Raw genomic sequence first — 10,218 nt, forward strand, 5'->3', positions numbered from 1 at the left:
AAATAACACTGACCATCTTGAGACAATTCAGTGTTCTGCTGGGACAAGTTTGGACCTGGTATTCATTCATGTGGATGTTACTTAGACATGTACCACCCACCTAGACCGGACCAGACACCCCCACCCTATAGCGATGACACCCCTTCATGGCAGCAGCCATCTCCATACACACACACACACACACACACACACACACGAATGGTTTAGGAACGAACAGGGCAAGGTGTTGACCTGGCCTCAGTGGATCCCAAACTGATCACAGAGGCCCCTCCCCATAAGACCCAAAGCCCCTCCCCCTCTAACAACATTCTGGCCCATGTCCATTCTCTGACGAGTCACATCTGTTTTGAAGGCACATGGGAGACCTACACAATACTAGGAAGGTGGTCATGATGTTATGCCTGATCGCTGTACATATATCTATATATCGTTAATTTTTCTGACTTACTTGTCACAATATGAATAAAAATATAAAGAGTTTTTTTCTTGTTTTCTGAAAATGTTCAAATATGACTTAGGCTGTTGGACTAACAATACACTGATGTTGAGGAACTGCCTCTTAGAAGGCCACTATTTAGAATAATACACGTGTAGCTGCAGCCCAAAATTCAACAGATGGTCAAATTAGCTTGGGAGGAGCTAATGGAGTCATAACAAAATCTTTAGCTAAAGGGCACAACTCTTGATATTTGACGAGGAAAAACTCTGCACAGGGTCACAGCCAGTTGACGTTTTGACACACATCACGTGTGATTGATTCCATTAATTGCGGCTGCATTCCTTTCATGTGACTCCCTCGCAGACATGACTGTTATCTAAATGGAAGCGAGCCAAGCGAGAGTGTTGGTGAGAGTGTGAACGCTCTGCAGGGGGATGCATTAACTGGAGGGGAAGCCGGAGAGGAACGTTTAGGGTCGGAAATGCTAATGACTGTATAACTTCACGATAACCCGGCTCAACAGCGCGAGAGAGAATCTGAGCAGGAGCTTGGCTTTAAATTAAAGTCAGAAGTTTTTATTTTCATGTGGCTGTATATAGAGTGTTGTTTTGGAAAAAAAAAAAAAAAACCTTTTCATGTGGAGGTAATTCAAGTTAAGTATTTGTTTGAGGTATATGCTCAGCAGATGTCGACGACGAACACTCTGCACTGGAGGTCTAGTAGACGGGAATACTGTGATACTGTATGCTGCTAGTGGCCTGTGCATTTGATTGCACTCTGAGTTTAATTTATCTCAAATGTAACATGTCACCACCGCATTTCATCCGTCAAGTAAGAAAGTCTCTTCCTGGGTTCTACATGCTCTGACTTAGTGCTTGTTATCCCCAGGAGACAGAAATCCCGGCAAATTCCAGACAACACGACTTAAACAGCTTCCTGCTCTCGTTCAATGAGGCAACACCAGCTCTCTCAGAGTTTAGACTTAAACCATGACTGCAGGCATTTGAAGGTAAAGCAGAAGTCAGCTTGGGTTCCTTGAGTTTAGAGAACCCTGTGGTTGATGTATGGTCCCGGGGAAACGTTTGTATATTTGTGAGTTTAAAGTAAAAAAAAAAAAAAAATCTTTCTGCCTTTCTCCCTTTGGGTTTTATTTGGCCGGGTGAGCACATGTTTCAGCTTGACTGCGAGTTAGTGTATTTACTACAGCTGTGGGGGTGAAATGATTTCAACAGTTTGCATTTCGAGCAATTTCACATTCTAAAGGCAGCTAGAAGAATGACAGAGGACTGCACAGCTCTGCTACATCAAAGGCACATCTCCCTCAGACATTTGGATCTAATTAAATACTGAATGTCGAGAATTTCCCGCTGAAAAGATAACTTTCACTCCGGCTAGAGGACGGAGAAAAACTCAGCGTGTTTCATTCACATTGCCTTCCTTGTCTCGTTTCCTCATAGTCGGTCATGCACTAAGTGTGATTGCTGTGGCCTGTTTTAAACGGCGCTGAAAAGGGAGTCCCTTTTCCCAGGGACATAAACAGATACCTCCGCTGCTTTCCTCTGCACCAAATGGCCGTCAACCAAGCCGTGTACAGCGGAGGACTGGAAGACCTGCAGGAGAGGAAAGCAGATAGCCGCTTTAATCAAAGAAACACTGGTGGGAAAGACTGCATAACAACACATGGCATTCATTTGATCATTTCAACGTATGATTCATCTGGAGGAATCTGCGCCGCCTTTGGACTGTGGTTTGACATTTTCAAAGAAATAATCCTTACAGCTGTTTGTTTTCCTTGCCATGCTTCTCATGTGGTGATAATAGCAGGTTAGACCTTGGGCCAGCAGGAGCTAATGAGGCTCAATTTGAAAGACGTGCAACTCATCGCCAACTTAAACCGAACCGGGAAAATGATTTAACCAATCAATGGGTGTTTTATTTCATTTCTTTTTTATTTTTTCTGCAGGTTTCTTGACCGTCAGCTGTCATCACGTTGAGAATAACATGTTTTAGCTGAAACCGATCGCTGTTTGTGTTTGCAGGTCTGAAAGGAAACCCCCTCAATGCTCACATCAACATCGGCGTGTTGGAGGATAATGGTGTTAGTGTATACAAGACATCTGTTGTTGGTAACAGCACTGACAAGATCTACAATAAACAGGCCAAAGTTTTACAACCCCCTCCCATCTCCAGCTGCAGCATGTTGGTGAGTTTCTTTAGAGGAAGGTGGAGGGACGGACGGACGGACGGAGGACGCAGCGTTGACTCTGGAGAACCCAGACAGCCTGAACGACTGCAGCGAGCAGGTGTTTCTCCTCTTCCTGAACAACTCTGAACTCTCCAAAGATGAATTAGCACAGTCTATTTTTTAAAAATGATAATAAGACGATTACATTAAGACACTGGGTGTTATAATTTTTATTACATTGTAAGATTTATACAGGATATGTCTAAGGGGGATGCGTCTGATCATGGATAAATCATTTTACAGTAAAGATACATATGTGCAAGTCATAGAAATGTGGCGGATGACTCATTCATAGTTCATTTGGCTATCCATAAATATTTAAAGCGTTAAACCTAAATAATCATCAATAATTCACCAAACTCGTGATAAAGACGACAATTTCTGTTTACAGTTTGGGTTTCTGAAAAAAAAAATCTATTCAAATCTATTCTGCCATCTGTTATTTGAAGGTGTCCAGGCGGCGTGCGCTTCTCTGTTTGTTTCGTCTGAGCTGAAGCTTTGTTGCCGGAGGTGCAAAGGTTGCTCAATTTTAGCTGCGTTGTCTCCAAACAGATCTCGCATGAAAAATAAAATAATGGCGGGCGTATTGCGGACAGGCTGGCGTGAGTGCGGCTGAATAGGGGAGCTTCTGTGTTGCGGTTGTGACGTCCTTTCAGCCTGACTCAGTGTCTGCAAACAGTCCCCGCTTCCTGCGGTGGCTGCGGCCGCGGAGACGCCACTGAGTGCTGTTTCTCTGGAGGGCTGACACTTTGCAAATGGGCACATTGTTGGACAATGTAATATTATTGATCGTATGCAGAGATAGGTCAGGCTCTCGTGGTAAAGCAAACACAATTATTTTTGCCTCAGGGTATTCCTTTCATGATTTCTGCTGGTATCGTGCTGTTGTTATTATCTTTTTTTCCCCCTATAAGGTAAGAACATGCTCCACACCTTTGAGCTACAAACCTCTCATTGAGTTTTCTTTATATCTGGGCTGCACAGTTCAAACACTGCATGGGCAGGGAAGAGGTACTTTAATTTAAAATGCTTTTGATTCGAGTCAGATATAAAATGGGCGCGTCTTGTGTGCTGAGATGTTTATTTTTGTCGTGCTAGAAGGTTCGCGAGTGTTTGTTGTGCGCATGACTGTTTTGTAGGGGCTTTTGGGTGGGGTTCGATGGAAAACGGGGATTAAGAGGAGGAGATAAAGAAATTGGGCCGAAGTGTAGCGCTGGAAGGCTGCAGGATGTGATGATCCTGCACACTGCACATACGTTTTCCTTCTTGGTTATGACCAAACCAGATGATTAACCAGACATTACACCAGAGTGTAAGGCGCTAAGATTGACTGCTTCAGACTAATCAAGTCTAAAATGAATCTAAAACACCCCTTTGGAAGACGAATCAGTCGAATTAGAGCTTTAATCATAATATTTAAGTGAAATCAGGACTAAAATATGAGGTGATTAGAGTGTGATCACTTGGATTAGACAAGTCTGCAGAATTTGTCCTTCTCTGTGTTTTACGTTTTTGGTGAGTTCACACTGTGTGTGCCACCTCTCAATAGTACAATATAATATTCCACCCTGTCCAGATTATACATTTTTAAAAAAATAAAAATTTAAGTAGTTTAAAATCTAAGAATTAATTATGCAGCGTAAAAAAAAAAATGCAGTGTTTATGAATTTGAGACATTTGTTTTTTTTTCACCTCACAGCTCCGCCTTGTGGAATAATTGAGAATGACGGTTAAAACAGGTTACAGGTTACTATAGGCCACAATTAATTATAGCACAAACTGAATGAAGATTTAAATATGGCATTCAAGGTAATTTTTGATATCGATGTCACATGTTTTTGTAAGGCAAATGTTTTCGTTTTATAGTTTAACCCTGATTATTATTCTTGATTCTTTTACTTTGTAGATAATATTATTAATGGCTGTTTCTAAAGTCAAAAAATCACTTCCATTATCAACCTTTAATGTTGAACAAATATTTGATATAGACTTTGCAATACGTAAACTTTATCCTGTGAAGATGACAAAACAAAATCTTTACGCAAACATATCCCACTATTTTCATTTTTATGTTTATCGAATGAGGTTCACAAATGCAACTAAAATCTTTATTTCTACAACATCCTGAAGGAAGATGTGTCTCATACAAGAGCCTCGTCATTTCCTGTATATATATATATAGATATGATTCATCTACTGTGATGATGTTGAAGTTGCATTTCTTTCCGTGGCCCTCTTAGGAGCAGATGACTCCTTGTAAGGAAATAAATGACACAAATAAAGAAGAATCAGAGGCTTTTTATGGGAGATGATATAAATATAACTTTTTATGTGGCACCTGCTGTTTACCTAAGCTGCTCAGAAGGTAGAATATACCACGACTTTGACTAATATTTACCCCCATTCACGGGTGTAAAAACACGACTCCCTCCTCTGCGTCGGGGCATTCTTTGAATTCTCATTTTAAGTGTGTTCATCTTGATCTTTTATCAAGTTCCTCCTCAGAACTTAATCCCTTCTGACACGTCCGTGCTTAAAGCTTTGCCAAAACTTCTCCAAGTCAACCAGAGCTACATGACTCATTTGCGGATCTGCCTTTTGCAAATAAGCTTCAGCTCGCAGGTGACAACAGGCCTTTAAAAAAGCAAAAAGCCCATATCCCTTTGAGTTAAAACAGCAGAGTCGACTGTGCGAAGAAGAGGAATGAGAGTCGTGTTAGCGGCTCTAATTTGTTTTCGCTGAGGAATTCGTGAAAGAAGCTCTCTGAGTAATGACTTAAGAGGTCAATTCCTGGACTTTTTACTCGTCTAACATTGCATATTAGGTACTTCTCATTCTGACATCATGACATGTATCGGCTTGAACGTCATCCAAGTCTACAGGAAAAACTCAGAAGCTACTGGAAGTCCGAGGGATCACATTACAACAGCTTCCACCTGGTCTGAGGTAATGTGTCTCATTTGCATTCATTGGAGAAAAACAGAGTCTCAATATTCAACCAAGACCAAATCAAAGCAAATAGATTCTGTGTTGAAACAGAAGAACTTTTTTTTTTTACCTGAAACAACAAAGAAGAAAGGGCATAGTTTTTAAGACCTGCTACTGGCTGGTTTCCAAACTTGGGTAAGAGACTACAACAAAAGCTGAAAATGTATGCATTCCTGTTCCGTTAAGTTCTAAAAAAATGTTTCTATAAAAAGCTAAACATCCTGCACATGAAACAATGAGTGTTTCAACAACGCAAAACGACGAAGGTCTGCGAGAATGTGGCTGGTAGGAGTGTTACTCATTTCACTTAATCTAAGTAGACGTCGAACGTGGAATAAGATTACTTTAAGGAGATCTGACATAATATTGGTAGCTACTGCTTCTACCGTAAAGTGTTTCCTATTATTCATGACAACAACCTGAAGATTTTTATCTCTTCGTGACCTTGATGCCTGAGGCCTCCCAGTAAAAAGGAAAGAAATGAATCTCACTAAAGTGATGTGCTGCAACATGATTTTTGCCAAACATTCACCGCATTTGAATATTACGTTTCACCCCTAGTAAATCAGCTGTTGCGTAACACTCCTAAAACTCTTCAATCAACAAAGACTGTAAGAGAAGAATGAGCTTCCTTTTCACCCTGTAAAAAGAGAAAAGCCTCAGTTTGATCCCAATAATTAAATAAATTCAAACCCTCTTCTTGAGAAACTTCTACTTAAACTTTATTTCATTTCTTAGAAGCTTTGGAATAATTATATGTAGTTAAAGCTTTTGTTACAATACAAGGTGGAATTTACAACATATCGAAAGGAATTAGGAGAAGAACTGGAAGTAACTGGAGAACAATTCAAGAGGTAAAATTAGGGTCAGGGTCAGGGTTAGGGCTAGGGCTAGGGCTAGGGTTAGGAATAAGGAATAAGTCTGGTTATAATTTTGATGAAAGAACATAATCCAATACTTATTTGCTGCCATATACCAGTATTGTTGACAAATGTGGTATTATTATTCTTTTTTAATATAGTGTCAAAAATGCTCATATGATAATATTGTGTAAATCAGGGATCTTTAAAGACTCTAAAGTAATGGAGAGATGAAGTGGGGATCCCACAATTATACATATTATCCTCATTTTGCATTCAATATTAAGTTAATTAATTTTTTTTTTTATTATTATTTTTTTTTTTTTAAACATATGCAACAGTAGATTGGTCGTCGTGGACATAAATATACCTGACATAAACGTATGATTTATATCATGCATTGTTAGCTTCTCTTCTGCTAACAGTGCAGCGTGCGGCTGGGATTTCACCTGGGGACTAAAAAGGCTTTCGGCCAATTGTGAGGAACCTGACAGAGTCAGTGTGTAATTTGCAGCCTCTTGATTGGCTCAGCAGCGATAGGGGCGGGGCCTAGTGGCGCTCTGTGCACTGCACGGTGCGCTGCTGAGACGGGTCCTGTATCCCTGAATGAGTGAAATGCAGACTGGAAGATAATGTCTTCTGCCTCAATTTACCCCTTTGCTAAAATATGTTGGATTCATGTTAATGTGTATTTAAAGAAATGTAGGTTTTCTGGGAAAAAATGTTTGTAAAAATTTAAAAAATATATAAACAATGTCAAATCAACCAAAGATTTTGCAACTACCCTAGAGTACCTCCGCGCACCCTCTGTTGAAGACCTGTGGCGTAAATGATTCAGGGTCGTTGTGTTTTACATCTGTTTTCTTACATTCTACTGTTATTTTGAGAAAACACCATAAAGTCAAAAATGCATTTCCTGGATTTTGCCGTAATTATTTACATTTTTGTTGATATCGTGATAATATTATATATATATATTTTTTTTGTCCATGATAATCGTGTAATGAAAATCTGATATCTGATATCTTGGAAACGAGAAGATCTTTCACCTGCAGAAAACAGCTAAAGGCAATCTTCAGTTCATCTTTTCCCCCGCCCTCTGCTTTTGTCTTGTGAAATGCAGAATTATTTCATATCTCCGCCAGGCGAGAGGAAGGTTAATTGGGCTATAGACAAGTCATATTACATGCATCCTGCGATAAGAGTTTTCAATTTAGGGTTTTTAATTAAGGAGTCGCAGACTAGCAATATGTAAACCCATGCACTGTAACAAAGAAGAAAGAGAAGATGGATGGAATAGAGAGCTGTTTTGTACCTGTGGAGTAAGCTTGAAGAAGAACAGATGCTGGGATAAAACCAGAACAATAACAAATCCGTTCTACTTTGCTTTACATTGTCTCATCAGTTCCTCCATTCTTCATTCTGTCCCTCCCTTTCTTCGTGTTGGACTCTTAACAGTCTCCTGGATGTGACTGATGGCCGGTCAAGCTGAAGAAACCTTCACATTCTCGGTGACACTAACGACTCATGGCTAGTAATGAATGAGTGGCCACGACAAGATCCTGGTTCTTCATCTTGAGTCACATGTGAAATCACTTTTCCAGAGAAAACCATTGCAAAATCAGATGTTTTCTTAAAATTTTGCTAAATGTCTCCTATGTTTTCTATTCTATTTCAGTGTGACTAAACAGAAGACCTTGTTTCTTGGTATCAACGCCAACTGGTCCAGAGCCTGTTCCAAAACAAAAGCTCAACATAAACCACATGCTGATCTCGCTTTTGCTTCTACATGAACAAAACCTCAAATGAGTCTTCTATAGCTTTCTGTTGATTTTACACCTGGTGTTCTGAATGTTGCATTCTTTTCATGTTTCGCCGTGCCTTTCCTTTTTGCAGTAAACCTTTATAATCTGTTAGGAAAAGCTCTACATGCATATCACCTATCCGCTTCTTTGGTAAAATGTTATCTTTACGCGCACCTGAAGTTTGTGTGTGTGAAGTCAAAGTGAGGTGAAGATCTTTGCAGATGACACCCACATAACTCAGATTCTTTGACGTGCAATTTAGAGTTAAAACAGATATTAAATGTTTTTTTTTAAGGGGCACAAACTTAGATGGACAACTGACCCAAAAGCAGCTGTCTTATGGAGAAGTATGGAGATATTCCAGTCATTAGTATTTAATGGTGCCGCAACAGAAGCCAGAAGAGGAATTCTGCTCAGATTCACTCAAATGAAGCAAAGTTGATTGGACAGAGCTCCCACAGTACAGATGGACAATGACCCGAAGCACTCTGTGAATGCAGCCCAGGAGACTCTGAGGGTAAAGAAGTGGACCATTCTGCAGATGTCTGAGTCAGTGAACTGTTCTCAGCACGAACTAACCTGCATGTCACTCGCTGAAGATAAAACTAAAGACAGAAGGAAGCGCAGTTAATGACAGTAAAGACCTGGCAAAGCCTCTCAAAGGAGAAAACTCAATGTTTGGTGATGCCCGTGGGGGCTGGAGTTCAGACAACAAAGGAGTTTGTACAAGTTTGTACAAAGTATCAAACATTAATATCTCATTTGTGATCATGTTAAATTGTCAAATAACTGAAAATTTGCACCTCTGGCTAAAAAAACAAAACAATCCTTTTACGAATGTTGATGTACTTTATGTACACTGATCAGCCACAACACTACAATCACTGACAGTTGAAGTAAATAACAATCAACACTCTCATGGCAATTAAATATTCTGATGGGAAACTTTTGGACCTGGTTTTCATTCATGTGGATGCTACTTAGACATGTAGACCACACCAGGCACCTCCACCCCATAGCAATCCTTGATGGCAGCAGCCATCCCCAGCAGGATGCAGCCTGACACAGACACACAAAAACACTTTGGGAAGAACAACAACAAAAACAAAGTATGAAGAACAGCACAAGGTGTTGACCTGGCCTCCAAATTCACTAGATCCCAAATTGATCAAGTGTCTTTGTGATGATAGATAGATTAATTTTTTTAACAAATCCAGGATCCAAGGATGTCAAGCAAACTCTTAAACGCCCTTACATCTAAAGTATAGGTCTTCAACAGGGGGTTCGCGACCCCTAGGGGGCCCGTGGAGATACTGCATGGGGATTGCACAATCTTTGGTTTATTAGGTATTTTTATATATTTTTAAAATTTTATCCCCCACAAAATTAAATTTCTTTAAATACACATTGACATTAGTCCAGCACACACGAGCGGTCTGAACGGCGCACTGTTTCACACAGAGCGTCATACTAGACCTGTCAATCTAAGCCTCCAGTACACAGCAAGCCCCGCCCCTATCGCTGTTGAGCCAATCACGAGGCTGCATATTACACACTGACTGTCAGGTCTGAGAGCCTATTCAGTCCCCAGGTAAAATCCCAGAGACATGCTGCAATATTAGCAGAAGAAAAGCTAACAATGTAGCTCGTTTCCATTAGTCAACTACTGAGGCCACTACTCAGAGTAGGTAGGGGGTCCCTGCATGATGTCGCCACCTGTTTGGGGGTTTAACCATTACTTTAATCACTTTACGTAGACCGTGACAGGCAGTATGGTAGGAATACGTTTCCCTTTGACTTTCACTACACAGCACACAACAAGAAAACTTTCCTGCCGAGTCACCACAGAAGGGCAGATAAGGCAGACTTAAAGAGTGGCAG

This window comes from Mugil cephalus, chromosome 7 (assembly GCF_022458985.1).
Source record: "Mugil cephalus isolate CIBA_MC_2020 chromosome 7, CIBA_Mcephalus_1.1, whole genome shotgun sequence".
Lineage (NCBI taxonomy): Eukaryota > Metazoa > Chordata > Actinopteri > Mugiliformes > Mugilidae > Mugil > Mugil cephalus.